We start from the raw sequence: 16,908 nt of genomic DNA on the forward strand, positions 1-16,908 counted from the left end.
AAACATAGCTCTAGCATGAGGTTGAGCATCTATTTTCTTGGGAAGTTTAAAAGAAAGGATGAAGACCCAAACTACCAGCAGGCCGAAATAGCTCAGTTGGGAGAGCGTTAGACTGAAGATCTAAAGGTCCCTGGTTCAATCCCGGGTTTCGGCACAATTTCAACTTCTGCTTTTCATGTCACTAAAGCTGTTTGGAGTTAAATCAACGCTCTTCTTTATCAAAACCTTTTATCAATCTGATCAACAACACAATCAATTCAACATATTATTTACTTTCTGTCTTCCTTTCAAACTTGCTTCCACCTCTCTTGTATTCAACTATGCCTCATTTATTTGCAACTTCTTGCTTTATTTTAAAGTAAAGCTTTGCCTGCATCAGCCTCCAATTCCCCTTATACAAAACTGTCAGTAGTCAGATGACATAGCTTGTACACCCTGGCCATATAGGTCTGTGTTTCAGAGTATAAGTCAATTCAGAGTTTAGAAAAAAAAATTCTACCTACCTTGTCCCCTAAAAAGGATATTCACTCATCAGACCAAGTTACCTGCTGAATGATACTGGACACTTTAACACATAACTATAAACAAAAATAGAATGACCAGGTTCTGTATGTATCGTCTACAATTATTAATAATACATCAGGAGGCCACAGGGACTTGTTGGCTGAAATATCTCAGTTGGGAGATCGTTAGACTGAAGAGCTTAAGGTACCTGATTCAATCCTGACTTTCAGCACAGTGCGAGGGGATCCTACATTCTTGCAAAATATTTCTTGAAATCAGCTCTAGTTTTTTTTTCTTTATTTCTCAAAATATTTTATCAACTGATCAACAACATGATAACTTCAACAAAAAGTTGTCTTTCTGTCCTCCTTCTAAACTTGCTTCCACCTCTCTTGCCATCAACTTTGATGACGAATTTATCCCATTTTATACTTTTTTCAAAGTAAACTCTTGTCTGCATCAGCTTTCACTTCTCCTTGAACAAAGTTGTCAGTATTGAGATGATATAGCTTACCTACTCAGGCGACATACGTCTGTGTAATACAGTGCTGGTCCACTCAGAGTTTTAAAAGAAAAACGACCTAACATTTATCCCAAAAACGCTACTCACCCATTTCACCAGTTAGCTGCTGAACAATGCAGGACACATTAAAACACAGCTCTAACCTCAGATTGAAAATCCAGGTTCTGCATCTCTGTTCTGGGATTGTTCAAAAAAAGAGGCTGAATACTATAGCTGCTGGCAGGCCGAAATATCTCAGTTGGGAGAGTGTTAGACTGAAGATCTAAAGGTCCCTGGTTCAATCCCGGGTTTAGGCACATTTTGAACTTCTGCTTTGCATGCCACAAATGCTATTTGGAGTCAACTCATATTGACGTTGTTTATAATGATCAAAACCTTTTATCAAGCTGATCGATAAGACAACCATTTCAACATATTTTTTACATTCTGTCTTTCTGTCAAACTTGCTTCCACCTCTCTTGTATTCAACTTTACCTGCTTTATTTGCCAATTCTTCCTTTAATTGAAAGTAAAGCTTTGCCTACATCAGCCTCGAGTTCCCCTTATACAAAACTGTTAGTAGTCAGATGACCTAGTTTGCCTACCCTCGCCATATAGGTCTGTGTGTCTGAGTATAAGTCCATTCATAGTTTACAAACATCTTCTAACTAACTTGGCTCCTAAAAAGGAAATTCACCCATCAGACCAATTTAGCTGCTGAATAATATTGGACAATTTAACACATAACTGCACATGCAGATAGAATGACCAGGGTCTGCATTTATCTTTAACAATTATCAAAAATACAACAGAAAGACAAAATGGCCAGCTGGATGAAATAGCTGAGTTGGGAGAGTGTTAGATTGAAAATCTAAAAGTCCCTTGTTCAATGCTGGGTTTCGGAAAAGTCTGAGAGGTTTCTTGCTTCTCACAAAATATTTCTTGGTATCAGCTCAAGTTTTTCTTTCTTTATTTATCAAAATATTTGATCAACTGATCGACAACAGGATCAATTCAACATAGAATTGTCTTTCTGTCCTCCTTCTAAATTTGCTTCCACCTCTCTTGCATTCAGCTTCGACTACAAATGTTTCCTATTTCATGCTTTTTTGTAAAGTAAACTCTTGTCTGCATCAGCTTCCACTTCTCCTTGAACACAGATTTCAGTATTCAGATGACATAGCTTACCTACTCAGGCCAAATACCTCTGTGTAATATGGTGCTAGTCCATTCAGAGTAAAAAAAAAAGCTACCTAACCTGGATCCGAAAAATGCTATTTACCTATTGCACCTGTTAACTGATGAATGATACAGGACATCTTAAAACATAGCTCTAGCATGAGGATGAGCATCTAGTTTCTTGGGAAGTTTAAAAGAAAGGATGAAGACCCAAACTACCAGCAGGCCGAAATAGCTCAGTTGGGAGAGCGTTAGACTGAAGATCTAAAGGTCCCTGGTTCAATCCCGGGTTTCGGCACAATTTCAACTTCTGCTTTTCATGTCACAAAAGCTGTTTGGAGTTAAATCAACGCTCTTCTTTATCAAAACCTTTTATCAATCTGATCAACAACACAATCAATTCAACATAGAATTGTCTTTCTGTCCTCCTTCTAAATTTGCTTCCACCTCTCTTGCATTCAGCTTCGACTACAAATGTTTCCTATTTCATGCTTTTTTGTAAAGTAAACTCTTGTCTGCATCAGCTTCCACTTCTCCTTGAACACAGATTTCAGTATTCAGATGACATAGCTTACCTACTCAGGCCAAATACCTCTGTGTAATATAGTGCTAGTCCATTCAGAGTAAAAAAAAAAGCTACCTAACCTGGATCCGAAAAATGCTATTTACCTATTGCACCCGTTAACTGATGAATGATACAGGACATCTTAAAACATAGCTCTAGCATGAGGTTGAGCATCTATTTTCTTGGGAAGTTTAAAAGAAAGGATGAAGACCCAAACTACCAGCAGGCCGAAATAGCTCAGTTGGGAGAGCGTTAGACTGAAGATCTAAAGGTCCCTGGTTCAATCCCGGGTTTCGGCACAATTTCAACTTCTGCTTTTCATGTCACAAAAGCTGTTTGTGTTGTTGATCAGATTGATAAAAGGTTTTGATAAAGAAGAGCGTTGATTTAACTCCAATCAATTCAACATATTATTTACTTTCTGTCTTCCTTTCAAACTTGCTTCCACCTCTCTTGTATTCAACTACGCCTCATTTATTTGCAACTTCTTGCTTTATTTTAAAGTAAAGCTTTGCCTGCATCAGCCTCCAATTCCCATTATACAAAACTGTCAGTAGTCAGATGACATAGCTTGTACACCCTGGCCATATAGGTCTGTGTTTCAGAGTATAAGTCAATTCAGAGTTTAGAAAAAAAAATTCTACCTACATTGTCCCCTAAAAAGGATATTCACTCATCAGACCAAGTTACCTGCTGAATGATACTGGACACTTTAACACATAACTATAAACGAAAATAGAATGACCAGGTTCTGTATGTATCGTCTACAATTATTAATAATACATCAGGAGGCCACAGGGACTTGTTGGCTGAAATATCTCAGTTGGGAGATCGTTAGACTGAAGAGCTTAAGGTACCTGATTCAATCCTGACTTTCAGCACAGTGCGAGGGGATCCTACATTCTTGCAAAATATTTCTTGAAATCAGCTCTAGTTTTTTTTTCTTTATTTCTCAAAATATTTTATCAACTGATCAACAACATGATAACTTCAACAAAAAGTTGTCTTTCTGTCCTCCTTCTAAACTTGCTTCCACCTCTCTTGCCATCAGCTTTGATGACGAATTTATCCCATTTTATACTTTTTTCAAAGTAAACTCTTGTCTGCATCAGCTTTCACTTCTCCTTGAACAAAGTTGTCAGTATTGAGATGACATAGCTTACCTACTCAGGCGACATACGTCTGTGTAATACAGTGCTGGTCCACTTAGAGTTTTAAAAGAAAAACGACCTAACATTTATCCCAAAAACGCTACTCACCCATTTCACCAGTTAGCTGCTGAACAATGCAGGACACATTAAAACACAGCTCTAACCTCAGATTGAAAATCCAGGTTCTGCATCTCTGTTCTGGGATTGTTCAAAAAAAGAGGCTGAATACTATAGCTGCTGGCAGGCCGAAATAGCTCAGTTGGGAGAGCGTTAGACTAAAGATCTAAAGGTCCCTGGTTCGATCCCGGGTTTCGGCACGTTTTGAACTTCTGCTTTGCATGCCACAAAGACTATTTTGAGTCAACTCATATTGACTTTGTTTATAATGATCAAAACATTTTATCAAGATAATCGACAATACAATTAATTCAACATATTATTTACTTTCTGTCTTTCTTTCAAACTTGCTTCCACCTCTCTTGTATTCAACTTTGCCTCCTTTATTTCCCAATTCTTCCTTTAATTGAAAGTAAAGCTTTGCCTGCATCAGCCTCCAGTTCCCCTTATACAAAACTGTTAGTAGTCAGATGACCTAGCTTGCCGACCCTCGCCATATAGGTCTGTGTTTCTGAGTATAAGTCCATTCATAGTTTACAAACATCATCTAACTAACTTGGCTCCTAAAAAGGAAATTCACCCATCAGACCAATTTAGCTACTGAATAATACTGGACAATTTAACACATAACTGCACATGCAGATAGAGTGACCAGGTTCTGCATTTTTCTTTAACAATTATAAAAAATACAACAGAAAGCCAAAATTGCCAGCTGGATGAAATAGCTCAGTTGGGAGAGCAGTAGACTGAAGATCTAAAGGTCCCTGGTTCAATCCCGGGTTTAGGCACATTTTGAACTTCTGCTTTGCATGCCACAAATGCTATTTGGAGTCAACTCATATTGACGTTGTTTATAATGATCAAAACCTTTTATCAAGCTGATCGAAAAGACAACCATTTCAACATATTTTTTACATTCTGTCTTTCTGTCAAACTTGCTTCCACCTCTCTTGTATTCAACTTTACCTGCTTTATTTGCCAATTCTTCCTTTAATTGAAAGTAAAGCTTTGCCTGCATCAGCCTCGAGTTCCCCTTATACAAAACTGTTAGTAGTCAGATGACCTAGTTTGCCTACCCTCGCCATATAGGTCTGTGTCTCTGAGTATAAGTCCATTCATAGTTTACAAACATCTTCTAACTAACTTGGCTCCTAAAAAGGAAATTCACCCATCAGACCAATTTAGCTGCTGAATAATATTGGACAATTTAACACATAACTGCACATGCAGATAGAATGACCAGGGTCTGCATTTATCTTTAACAATTATCAAAAATACAACAGAAAGCCAAAATGGCCAGCTGGATGAAATAGCTCAGTTGGGAGAGTGTTAGATTGAAAATCTAAAAGTCCCTTGTTCAATGCTGGGTTTCGGAAAAGTCTGAGAGGTTTCTTGCTTCTCACAAAATATTTCTTGGTATCAGCTCAAGTTTTTCTTTCTTTATTTATCAAAATATTTGATCAACTGATCGACAACATGATCAATTCAACATAGAATTGTCTTTCTGTCCTCCTTCTAAATTTGCTTCCACCTCTCTTGCATTCAGCTTCGACTACAAATGTTTCCTATTTCATGCTTTTTTGTAAAGTAAACTCTTGTCTGCATCAGCTTCCACTTCTCCTTGAACACAGATGTCAGTATTCAGATGACATAGCTTACCTACTCAGGCCAAATACCTCTGTGTAATATGGTGCTAGTCCATTCAGAGTAAAAAAAAAAGCTACCTAACCTGGATCCGAAAAATGCTATTTACCTATTGCACCCGTTAACTGATGAATGATACAGGACATCTTAAAACATAGCTCTAGCATGAGGTTGAGCATCTATTTTCTTGGGAAGTTTAAAAGAAAGGATGAAGACCCAAACTACCAGCAGGCCGAAATAGCTCAGTTGGGAGAGCGTTAGACTGAAGATCTAAAGGTCCCTGGTTCAATCCCGGGTTTCGGCACAATTTCAACTTCTGCTTTTCATGTCACAAAAGCTGTTTGTGTTGTTGATCAGATTGATAAAAGGTTTTGATAAAGAAGAGCGTTGATTTAACTCCAATCAATTCAACATATTATTTACTTTCTGTCTTCCTTTCAAACTTGCTTCCACCTCTCTTGTATTCAACTATGCCTCATTTATTTGCAACTTCTTGCTTTATTTTAAAGTAAAGCTTTGCCTGCATCAGCCTCCAATTCCCCTTATACAAAACTGTCAGTAGTCAGATGACATAGCTTGTACACCCTGGCCATATAGGTCTGTGTTTCAGAGTATAAGTCAATTCAGAGTTTAGAAAAAAAAATTCTACCTACATTGTCCCCTAAAAAGGATATTCACTCATCAGACCAAGTTACCTGCTGAATGATACTGGACACTTTAACACATAACTATAAACGAAAATAGAATGACCAGGTTCTGTATGTATCGTCTACAATTATTAATAATACATCAGGAGGCCACAGGGACTTGTTGGCTGAAATATCTCAGTTGGGAGATCGTTAGACTGAAGAGCTTAAGGTACCTGATTCAATCCTGACTTTCAGCACAGTGCGAGGGGATCCTACATTGTTGCAAAATATTTCTTGAAATCAGCTCTAGTTTTTTTTTCTTTATTTCTCAAAATATTTTATCAACTGATCAACAACATGATAACTTCAACAAAAAGTTGTCTTTCTGTCCTCCTTCTAAACTTGCTTCCACCTCTCTTGCCATCAGCTTTGATGACGAATTTATCCCATTTTATACTTTTTTCAAAGTAAACTCTTGTCTGCATCAGCTTTCACTTCTCCTTGAACAAAGTTGTCAGTATTGAGATGACATAGCTTACCTACTCAGGCGACATACGTCTGTGTAATACAGTGCTGGTCCACTTAGAGTTTTAAAAGAAAAACGACCTAACATTTATCCCAAAAACGCTACTCACCCATTTCACCAGTTAGCTGCTGAACAATGCAGGACACATTAAAACACAGCTCTAACCTCAGATTGAAAATCCAGGTTCTGCATCTCTGTTCTGGGATTGTTCAAAAAAAGAGGCTGAATGCTATAGCTGCTGGCAGGCCGAAATAGCTCAGTTGGGAGAGCGTTAGACTAAAGATCTAAAGGTCCCTGGTTCGATCCTGGGTTTCGGCACGTTTTGAACTTCTGCTTTGCATGCCACAAAGACTATTTTGAGTCAACTCATATTGACTTTGTTTATAATGATCAAAACATTTTAATACAATTAATTCAACATATTATTTACTTTCTGTCTTTCTTTCAAACTTGCTTCCACCTCTCTTGTATTCAACTTTGCCTCCTTTATTTCCCAATTCTTCCTTTAATTGAAAGTAAAGCTTTGCCTGCATCAGCCTCCAGTTCCCCTTATACAAAACTGTTAGTAGTCAGATGACCTAGCTTGCCGACCCTCGCCATATAGGTCTGTGTTTCTGAGTATAAGTCCATTCATAGTTTACAAACATCATCTAACTAACTTGGCTCCTAAAAAGGAAATTCACCCATCAGACCAATTTAGCTACTGAATAATACTGGACAATTTAACACATAACTGCACATGCAGATAGAGTGACCAGGTTCTGCATTTTTCTTTAACAATTATAAAAAATACAACAGAAAGCCAAAATTGCCAGCTGGATGAAATAGCTCAGTTGGGAGAGCAGTAGACTGAAGATCTAAAGAATCCCGGGTTTAGGCACATTTTGAACTTCTGCTTTGCATGCCACAAATGCTATTTGGAGTCAACTCATATTGACGTTGTTTATAATGATCAAAACCTTTTATCAAGCTGATCGATAAGACAACCATTTCAACATATTTTTTACATTCTGTCTTTCTGTCAAACTTGCTTCCACCTCTCTTGTATTCAACTTTACCTGCTTTATTTGCCAATTCTTCCTTTAATTGAAAGTAAAGCTTTGCCTACATCAGCCTCGAGTTCCCCTTATACAAAACTGTTAGTAGTCAGATGACCTAGTTTGCCTACCCTCGCCATATAGGTCTGTGTGTCTGAGTATAAGTCCATTCATAGTTTACAAACATCTTCTAACTAACTTGGCTCCTAAAAAGGAAATTCACCCATCAGAGAGCAATTTAGCTGCTGAATAATATTGGACAATTTAACACATACCTGCACATGCAGATAGAATGACCAGGGTCTGCATTTATCTTTAACAATTATCAAAAATACAACAGAAAGCCAAAATGGCCAGCTGGATGAAATAGCTCAGTTGGGAGAGTGTTAGATTGAAAATCTAAAAGTCCCTTGTTCAATGCTGGGTTTTGGAAAAGTCTGAGAGGTTTCTTGCTTCTCACAAAATATTTCTTGGTATCAGCTCAAGTTTTTCTTTCTTTATTTATCAAAATATTTGATCAACTGATCGACAACATGATCAATTCAACATAGAATTGTCTTTCTGTCCTCCTTCTAAATTTGCTTCCACCTCTCTTGCATTCAGCTTCGACTACAAATGTTTCCTATTTCATGCTTTTTTGTAAAGTAAACTCTTGTCTGCATCAGCTTCCACTTCTCCTTGAACACAGATTTCAGTATTCAGATGACATAGCTTACCTACTCAGGCCAAATACCTCTGTGTAATATGGTGCTAGTCCATTCAGAGTAAAAAAAAAAGCTACCTAACCTGGATCCGAAAAATGCTATTTACCTATTGCACCTGTTAACTGATGAATGATACAGGACATCTTAAAACATAGCTCTAGCATGAGGATGAGCATCTATTTTCTTGGGAAGTTTAAAAGAAAGGATGAAGACCCAAACTACCAGCAGGCTGAAATAGCTCAGTTGGGAGAGCGTTAGACTGAAGATCTAAAGGTCCCTGGTTCAATCCCGGGTTTCGGCACAATTTCAACTTCTGCTTTTCATGTCACAAAAGCTGTTTGGAGTTAAATCAACGCTCTTCTTTATCAAAACCTTTTATCAATCTGATCAACAACACAATCAATTCAACATATTATTTACTTTCTGTCTTCCTTTCAAACTTGCTTCCACCTCTCTTGTATTCAACTATGCCTCATTTATTTGAAACTTCTTGCTTTATTTTAAAGTAAAGCTTTGCCTGCATCAGCCTCCAATTCCCCTTATACAAAACTGTCAGTAGTCAGATGACATAGCTTGTACACCCTGGCCATATAGGTCTGTGTTTCAGAGTATAAGTCAATTCAGAGTTTAGAAAAAAAAATTCTACCTACATTGTCCCCTAAAAAGGATATTCACTCATCAGACCAAGTTACCTGCTGAATGATACTGGACACTTTAACACATAACTATAAACGAAAATAGAATGACCAGGTTCTGTATGTATCGTCTACAATTATTAATAATACATCAGGAGGCCACAGGGACTTGTTGGCTGAAATATCTCAGTTGGGAGATCGTTAGACTGAAGAGCTTAAGGTACCTGATTCAATCCTGACTTTCAGCACAGTGCGAGGGGATCCTACATTCTTGCAAAATATTTCTTGAAATCAGCTCTAGGTTTTTTTTTCTTTATTTCTCAAAATATTTTATCAACTGATCAACAACATGATAACTTCAACAAAAAGTTGTCTTTCTGTCCTCCTTCTAAACTTGCTTCCACCTCTCTTGCCATCAGCTTTGATGACGAATTTATCCCATTTTATACTTTTTTCAAAGCAAACTCTTGTCTGCATCAGCTTTCACTTCTCCTTGAACAAAGTTGTCAGTATTGAGATGACATAGCTTACCTACTCAGGCGACATACGTCTGTGTAATACAGTGCTGGTCCACTTAGAGTTTTAAAAGAAAAACGACCTAACATTTATCCCAAAAACGCTACTCACCCATTTCACCAGTTAGCTGCTGAACAATGCAGGACACATTAAAACACAGCTCTAACCTCAGATTGAAAATCCAGGTTCTGCATCTCTGTTCTGGGATTGTTCAAAAAAAGAGGCTGAATACTATAGCTGCTGGCAGGCTGAAATAGCTCAGTTGGGAGAGCGTTAGACTGAAGATCTAAAGGTCCCTGGTTCGATCCCGGGTTTCGGCACATTTTGAACTTCTGCTTTGCATGCCACAAAGACTATTTTGAGTCAACTCATATTGACTTTGTTTATAATGATCAAAACCTTTTATCAAGATAATCGACAATTCAATTAATTCAACATATTATTTACTTTCTGTCTTTCTTTCAAACTTGCTTCCACCTCTCTTGTATTCAACTTTGCCTCCTTTATTTCCCAATTCTTCCTTTAATTGAAAGTAAAGCTTTGCCTGCATCAGCCTCCAGTTCCCCTTATACAAAACTGTTAGTAGTCAGATGACCTAGCTTGCCGACCCTCGCCATATAGGTCTGTGTTTCTGAGTATAAGTCCATTCATAGTTTACAAACATCATCTAACTAACTTGGCTCCTAAAAAGGAAATTCACCCATCAGACCAATTTAGCTACTGAATAATACTGGACAATTTAACACATAACTGCACATGCAGATAGAGTGACCAGGTTCTGCATTTATCTTTAACAATTATAAAAAATACAACAGAAAGCCAAAATTGCCAGCTGGATGAAATAGCTCAGTTGGGAGAGCAGTAGACTGAAGATTTAAAGGTCCCTGGTTCAATCCCGGGTTTAGGCACATTTTGAACTTCTGCTTTGCATGCCACAAATGCTATTTGGAGTCAACTCATATTGACGTTGTTTATAATGATCAAAACCTTTTATCAAGCTGATCGATAAGACAACCATTTCAACATATTTTTTACATTCTGTCTTTCTGTCAAACTTGCTTCCACCTCTCTTGTATTCAACTTTACCTGCTTTATTTGCCAATTCTTCCTTTAATTGAAAGTAAAGCTTTGCCTGCATCAGCCTCGAGTTCCCCTTATACAAAACTGTTAGTAGTCAGATGACCTAGTTTGCCTACCCTCGCCATATAGGTCTGTGTGTCTGAGTATAAGTCCATTCATAGTTTACAAACATCTTCTAACTAACTTGGCTCCTAAAAAGGAAATTCACCCATCAGACCAATTTAGCTGCTGAATAATATTGGACAATTTAACACATAACTGCACATGCAGATAGAATGACCAGGGTCTGCATTTATCTTTAACAATTATCAAAAATACAACAGAAAGCCAAAATGGCCAGCTGGATGAAATAGCTCAGTTGGGAGAGTGTTAGATTGAAAATCTAAAAGTCCCTTGTTCAATGCTGGGTTTCGGAAAAGTCTGAGAGGTTTCTTGCTTCTCACAAAATATTTCTTGGTATCAGCTCAAGTTTTTCTTTCTTTATTTATCAAAATATTTGATCAACTGATCGACAACATGATCAATTCAACATAGAATTGTCTTTCTGTCCTCCTTCTAAATTTGCTTCCACCTCTCTTGCATTCAGCTTCGACTACAAATGTTTCCTATTTCATGCTTTTTTGTAAAGTAAACTCTTGTCTGCATCAGCTTCCACTTCTCCTTGAACACAGATTTCAGTATTCAGATGACATAGCTTACCTACTCAGGCCAAATACCTCTGTGTAATATGGTGCTAGTCCATTCAGAGTAAAAAACAAAAGCTACCTAACCTGGATCCGAAAAATGCTATTTACCTATTGCACCCGTTAACTGATGAATGATACAGGACATCTTAAAACATAGCTCTAGCATGAGGTTGAGCATCTATTTTCTTGGGAAGTTTAAAAGAAAGGATGAAGACCCAAACTACCAGCAGGCCGAAATAGCTCAGTTGGGAGAGCGTTAGACTGAAGATCTAAAGGTCCCTGGTTCAATCCCGGGTTTCGGCACAATTTCAACTTCTGCTTTTCATGTCACAAAAGCTGTTTGGAGTTAAATCAACGCTCTTCTTTATCAAAACCTTTTATCAATCTGATCAACAACACAATCAATTCAACATATTATTTACTTTCTGTCTTCCTTTCAAACTTGCTTCCACCTCTCTTGTATTCAACTATGCCTCATTTATTTGAAACTTCTTGCTTTATTTTAAAGTAAAGCTTTGCCTGCATCAGCCTCCAATTCCCCTTATACAAAACTGTCAGTAGTCAGATGACATAGCTTGTACACCCTGGCCATATAGGTCTGTGTTTCAGAGTATAAGTCAATTCAGAGTTTAGAAAAAAAAATTCTACCTACATTGTCCCCTAAAAAGGATATTCACTCATCAGACCAAGTTACCTGCTGAATGATACTGGACACTTTAACACATAACTATAAACGAAAATAGAATGACCAGGTTCTGTATGTATCGTCTACAATTATTAATAATACATCAGGAGGCCACAGGGACTTGTTGGCTGAAATATCTCAGTTGGGAGATCGTTAGACTGAAGAGCTTAAGGTACCTGATTCAATCCTGACTTTCAGCACAGTGCGAGGGGATCCTACATTCTTGCAAAATATTTCTTGAAATCAGCTCTAGGTTTTTTTTCCTTTATTTCTCAAAATATTTTATCAACTGATCAACAACATGATAACTTCAACAAAAAGTTGTCTTTCTGTCCTCCTTCTAAACTTGCTTCCACCTCTCTTGCCATCAGCTTTGATGACGAATTTATCCCATTTTATACTTTTTTCAAAGCAAACTCTTGTCTGCATCAGCTTTCACTTCTCCTTGAACAAAGTTGTCAGTATTGAGATGACATAGCTTACCTACTCAGGCGACATACGTCTGTGTAATACAGTGCTGGTCCACTTAGAGTTTTAAAAGAAAAACGACCTAACATTTATCCCAAAAACGCTACTCACCCATTTCACCAGTTAGCTGCTGAACAATGCAGGACACATTAAAACACAGCTCTAACCTCAGATTGAAAATCCAGGTTCTGCATCTCTGTTCTGGGATTGTTCAAAAAAAGAGGCTGAATACTATAGCTGCTGGCAGGCCGAAATATCTCAGTTGGGAGAGCGTTAGACTGAAGATCTAAAGGTCCCTGGTTCGATCCCGGGTTTCGGCACATTTTGAACTTCTGCTTTGCATGCCACAAAGACTATTTTGAGTCAACTCATATTGACTTTGTTTATAATGATCAAAACCTTTTATCAAGATAATCGACAATACAATTAATTCAACATATTATTTACTTTCTGTCTTTCTTTCAAACTTGCTTCCACCTCTCTTGTATTCAACTTTGCCTCCTTTATTTCCCAATTCTTCCTTTAATTGAAAGTAAAGCTTTGCCTGCATCAGCCTCCAGTTCCCCTTATACAAAACTGTTAGTAGTCAGATGACCTAGCTTGCCGACCCTCGCCATATAGGTCTGTGTTTCTGAGTATAAATCCATTCATAGTTTACAAACATCATCTAACTAACTTGGCTCCTAAAAAGGAAATTCACCCATCAGACCAATTTAGCTACTGAATAATACTGGACAATTTAACACATAACTGCACATGCAGATAGAGTGACCAGGTTCTGCATTTATCTTTAACAATTATAAAAAATACAACAGAAAGCCAAAATTGCCAGCTGGATGAAATAGCTCAGTTGGGAGAGCAGTAGACTGAAGATTTAAAGGTCCCTGGTTCAATCCCGGGTTTAGGCACATTTTGAACTTCTGCTTTGCATGCCACAAATGCTATTTGGAGTCAACTCATATTGACGTTGTTTATAATGATCAAAACCTTTTATCAAGCTGATCGATAAGACAACCATTTCAACATATTTTTTACATTCTGTCTTTCTGTCAAACTTGCTTCCACCTCTCTTGTATTCAACTTTACCTGCTTTATTTGCCAATTCTTCCTTTAATTGAAAGTAAAGCTTTGCCTGCATCAGCCTCGAGTTCCCCTTATACAAAACTGTTAGTAGTCAGATGACCTAGTTTGCCTACCCTCGCCATATAGGTCTGTGTGTCTGAGTATAAGTCCATTCATAGTTTACAAACATCTTCTAACTAACTTGGCTCCTAAAAAGGAAATTCACCCATCAGACCAATTTAGCTGCTGAATAATATTGGACAATTTAACACATAACTGCACATGCAGATAGAATGACCAGGGTCTGCATTTATCTTTAACAATTATCAAAAATACAACAGAAAGCCAAAATGGCCAGCTGGATGAAATAGCTGAGTTGGGAGAGTGTTAGATTGAAAATCTAAAAGTCCCTTGTTCAATGCTGGGTTTCGGAAAAGTCTGAGAGGTTTCTTGCTTCTCACAAAATATTTCTTGGTATCAGCTCAAGTTTTTCTTTCTTTATTTATCAAAATATTTGATCAACTGATCGACAACAGGATCAATTCAACATAGAATTGTCTTTCTGTCCTCCTTCTAAATTTGCTTCCACCTCTCTTGCATTCAGCTTCGACTACAAATGTTTCCTATTTCATGCTTTTTTGTAAAGTAAACTCTTGTCTGCATCAGCTTCCACTTCTCCTTGAACACAGATTTCAGTATTCAGATGACATAGCTTACCTACTCAGGCCAAATACCTCTGTGTAATATGGTGCTAGTCCATTCAGAGTAAAAAAAAAAGCTACCTAACCTGGATCCGAAAAATGCTATTTACCTATTGCACCTGTTAACTGATGAATGATACAGGACATCTTAAAACATAGCTCTAGCATGAGGATGAGCATCTAGTTTCTTGGGAAGTTTAAAAGAAAGGATGAAGACCCAAACTACCAGCAGGCCGAAATAGCTCAGTTGGGAGAGCGTTAGACTGAAGATCTAAAGGTCCCTGGTTCAATCCCGGGTTTCGGCACAATTTCAACTTCTGCTTTTCATGTCACAAAAGCTGTTTGGAGTTAAATCAACGCTCTTCTTTATCAAAACCTTTTATCAATCTGATCAACAACACAATCAATTCAACATAGAATTGTCTTTCTGTCCTCCTTCTAAATTTGCTTCCACCTCTCTTGCATTCAGCTTCGACTACAAATGTTTCCTATTTCATGCTTTTTTGTAAAGTAAACTCTTGTCTGCATCAGCTTCCACTTCTCCTTGAACACAGATTTCAGTATTCAGATGACATAGCTTACCTACTCAGGCCAAATACCTCTGTGTAATATAGTGCTAGTCCATTCAGAGTAAAAAAAAAAAGCTACCTAACCTGGATCCGAAAAATGCTATTTACCTATTGCACCCGTTAACTGATGAATGATACAGGACATCTTAAAACATAGCTCTAGCATGAGGTTGAGCATCTATTTTCTTGGGAAGTTTAAAAGAAAGGATGAAGACCCAAACTACCAGCAGGCCGAAATAGCTCAGTTGGGAGAGCGTTAGACTGAAGATCTAAAGGTCCCTGGTTCAATCCCGGGTTTCGGCACAATTTCAACTTCTGCTTTTCATGTCACAAAAGCTGTTTGTGTTGTTGATCAGATTGATAAAAGGTTTTGATAAAGAAGAGCGTTGATTTAACTCCAATCAATTCAACATATTATTTACTTTCTGTCTTCCTTTCAAACTTGCTTCCACCTCTCTTGTATTCAACTACGCCTCATTTATTTGCAACTTCTTGCTTTATTTTAAAGTAAAGCTTTGCCTGCATCAGCCTCCAATTCCCATTATACAAAACTGTCAGTAGTCAGATGACATAGCTTGTACACCCTGGCCATATAGGTCTGTGTTTCAGAGTATAAGTCAATTCAGAGTTTAGAAAAAAAAATTCTACCTACATTGTCCCCTAAAAAGGATATTCACTCATCAGACCAAGTTACCTGCTGAATGATACTGGACACTTTAACACATAACTATAAACGAAAATAGAATGACCAGGTTCTGTATGTATCGTCTACAATTATTAATAATACATCAGGAGGCCACAGGGACTTGTTGGCTGAAATATCTCAGTTGGGAGATCGTTAGACTGAAGAGCTTAAGGTACCTGATTCAATCCTGACTTTCAGCACAGTGCGAGGGGATCCTACATTCTTGCAAAATATTTCTTGAAATCAGCTCTAGTTTTTTTTTCTTTATTTCTCAAAATATTTTATCAACTGATCAACAACATGATAACTTCAACAAAAAGTTGTCTTTCTGTCCTCCTTCTAAACTTGCTTCCACCTCTCTTGCCATCAGCTTTGATGACGAATTTATCCCATTTTATACTTTTTTCAAAGTAAACTCTTGTCTGCATCAGCTTTCACTTCTCCTTGAACAAAGTTGTCAGTATTGAGATGACATAGCTTACCTACTCAGGCGACATACGTCTGTGTAATACAGTGCTGGTCCACTTAGAGTTTTAAAAGAAAAACGACCTAACATTTATCCCAAAAACGCTACTCACCCATTTCACCAGTTAGCTGCTGAACAATGCAGGACACATTAAAACACAGCTCTAACCTCAGATTGAAAATCCAGGTTCTGCATCTCTGTTCTGGGATTGTTCAAAAAAAGAGGCTGAATGCTATAGCTGCTGGCAGGCCGAAATAGCTCAGTTGGGAGAGCGTTAGACTAAAGATCTAAAGGTCCCTGGTTCGATCCTGGGTTTCGGCACGTTTTGAACTTCTGCTTTGCATGCCACAAAGACTATTTTGAGTCAACTCATATTGACTTTGTTTATAATGATCAAAACATTTTATCAAGATAATCGACAATACAATTAATTCAACATATTATTTACTTTCTGTCTTTCTTTCAAACTTGCTTCCACCTCTCTTGTATTCAACTTTGCCTCCTTTATTTCCCAATTCTTCCTTTAATTGAAAGTAAAGCTTTGCCTACATCAGCCTCGAGTTCCCCTTATACAAAACTGTTAGTAGTCAGATGACCTAGTTTGCCTACCCTCGCCATATAGGTCTGTGTGTCTGAGTATAAGTCCATTCATAGTTTACAAACATCTTCTAACTAACTTGGCTCCTAAAAAGGAAATTCACCCATCAGAGCAATTTAGCTGCTGAATAATATTAGACAATTTAACACATACCTGCACATGCAGATAGAATGACCAGGGTCTGCATTTATCTTTAACA

At 37.7% G+C, this 16,908-nt stretch overlaps 11 non-coding genes across 11 annotated transcripts; all 11 read left to right on the plus strand.

The window, feature by feature from the left end:
* The first annotated feature begins 81 nt into the window (after positions 1-81).
* TRNAF-GAA (transfer RNA phenylalanine (anticodon GAA)) lies at positions 82-154 on the plus strand. The gene has a single exon. It is a non-coding gene; the product is annotated as a tRNA-Phe (tRNA).
* Positions 155-2,410: 2,256 nt separating this feature from the next.
* Positions 2,411-2,483, plus strand: TRNAF-GAA (transfer RNA phenylalanine (anticodon GAA)). The gene has a single exon. It is a non-coding gene; the product is annotated as a tRNA-Phe (tRNA).
* A 493-nt stretch (positions 2,484-2,976) lies between these two features.
* TRNAF-GAA (transfer RNA phenylalanine (anticodon GAA)) lies at positions 2,977-3,049 on the plus strand. Its single transcript has one exon. It is a non-coding gene; the product is annotated as a tRNA-Phe (tRNA).
* A 1,096-nt stretch (positions 3,050-4,145) lies between these two features.
* On the plus strand, positions 4,146-4,218 carry TRNAF-AAA (transfer RNA phenylalanine (anticodon AAA)). Its single transcript has one exon. It is a non-coding gene; the product is annotated as a tRNA-Phe (tRNA).
* Positions 4,219-5,893: 1,675 nt separating this feature from the next.
* TRNAF-GAA (transfer RNA phenylalanine (anticodon GAA)) lies at positions 5,894-5,966 on the plus strand. Its single transcript has one exon. It is a non-coding gene; the product is annotated as a tRNA-Phe (tRNA).
* Positions 5,967-7,062: 1,096 nt separating this feature from the next.
* Positions 7,063-7,135, plus strand: TRNAF-AAA (transfer RNA phenylalanine (anticodon AAA)). The gene has a single exon. It is a non-coding gene; the product is annotated as a tRNA-Phe (tRNA).
* A 2,821-nt stretch (positions 7,136-9,956) lies between these two features.
* Positions 9,957-10,029, plus strand: TRNAF-GAA (transfer RNA phenylalanine (anticodon GAA)). Its single transcript has one exon. It is a non-coding gene; the product is annotated as a tRNA-Phe (tRNA).
* A 1,676-nt stretch (positions 10,030-11,705) lies between these two features.
* TRNAF-GAA (transfer RNA phenylalanine (anticodon GAA)) lies at positions 11,706-11,778 on the plus strand. Its single transcript has one exon. It is a non-coding gene; the product is annotated as a tRNA-Phe (tRNA).
* A 2,845-nt stretch (positions 11,779-14,623) lies between these two features.
* Positions 14,624-14,696, plus strand: TRNAF-GAA (transfer RNA phenylalanine (anticodon GAA)). Its single transcript has one exon. It is a non-coding gene; the product is annotated as a tRNA-Phe (tRNA).
* A 494-nt stretch (positions 14,697-15,190) lies between these two features.
* Positions 15,191-15,263, plus strand: TRNAF-GAA (transfer RNA phenylalanine (anticodon GAA)). Its single transcript has one exon. It is a non-coding gene; the product is annotated as a tRNA-Phe (tRNA).
* Positions 15,264-16,359: 1,096 nt separating this feature from the next.
* Positions 16,360-16,432, plus strand: TRNAF-AAA (transfer RNA phenylalanine (anticodon AAA)). Its single transcript has one exon. It is a non-coding gene; the product is annotated as a tRNA-Phe (tRNA).
* Positions 16,433-16,908: the final 476 nt, after the last annotated feature.

This window comes from Triturus cristatus, chromosome 8, assembly GCF_964204655.1.
Source record: "Triturus cristatus chromosome 8, aTriCri1.1, whole genome shotgun sequence".
NCBI lineage: Eukaryota > Metazoa > Chordata > Amphibia > Caudata > Salamandridae > Triturus > Triturus cristatus.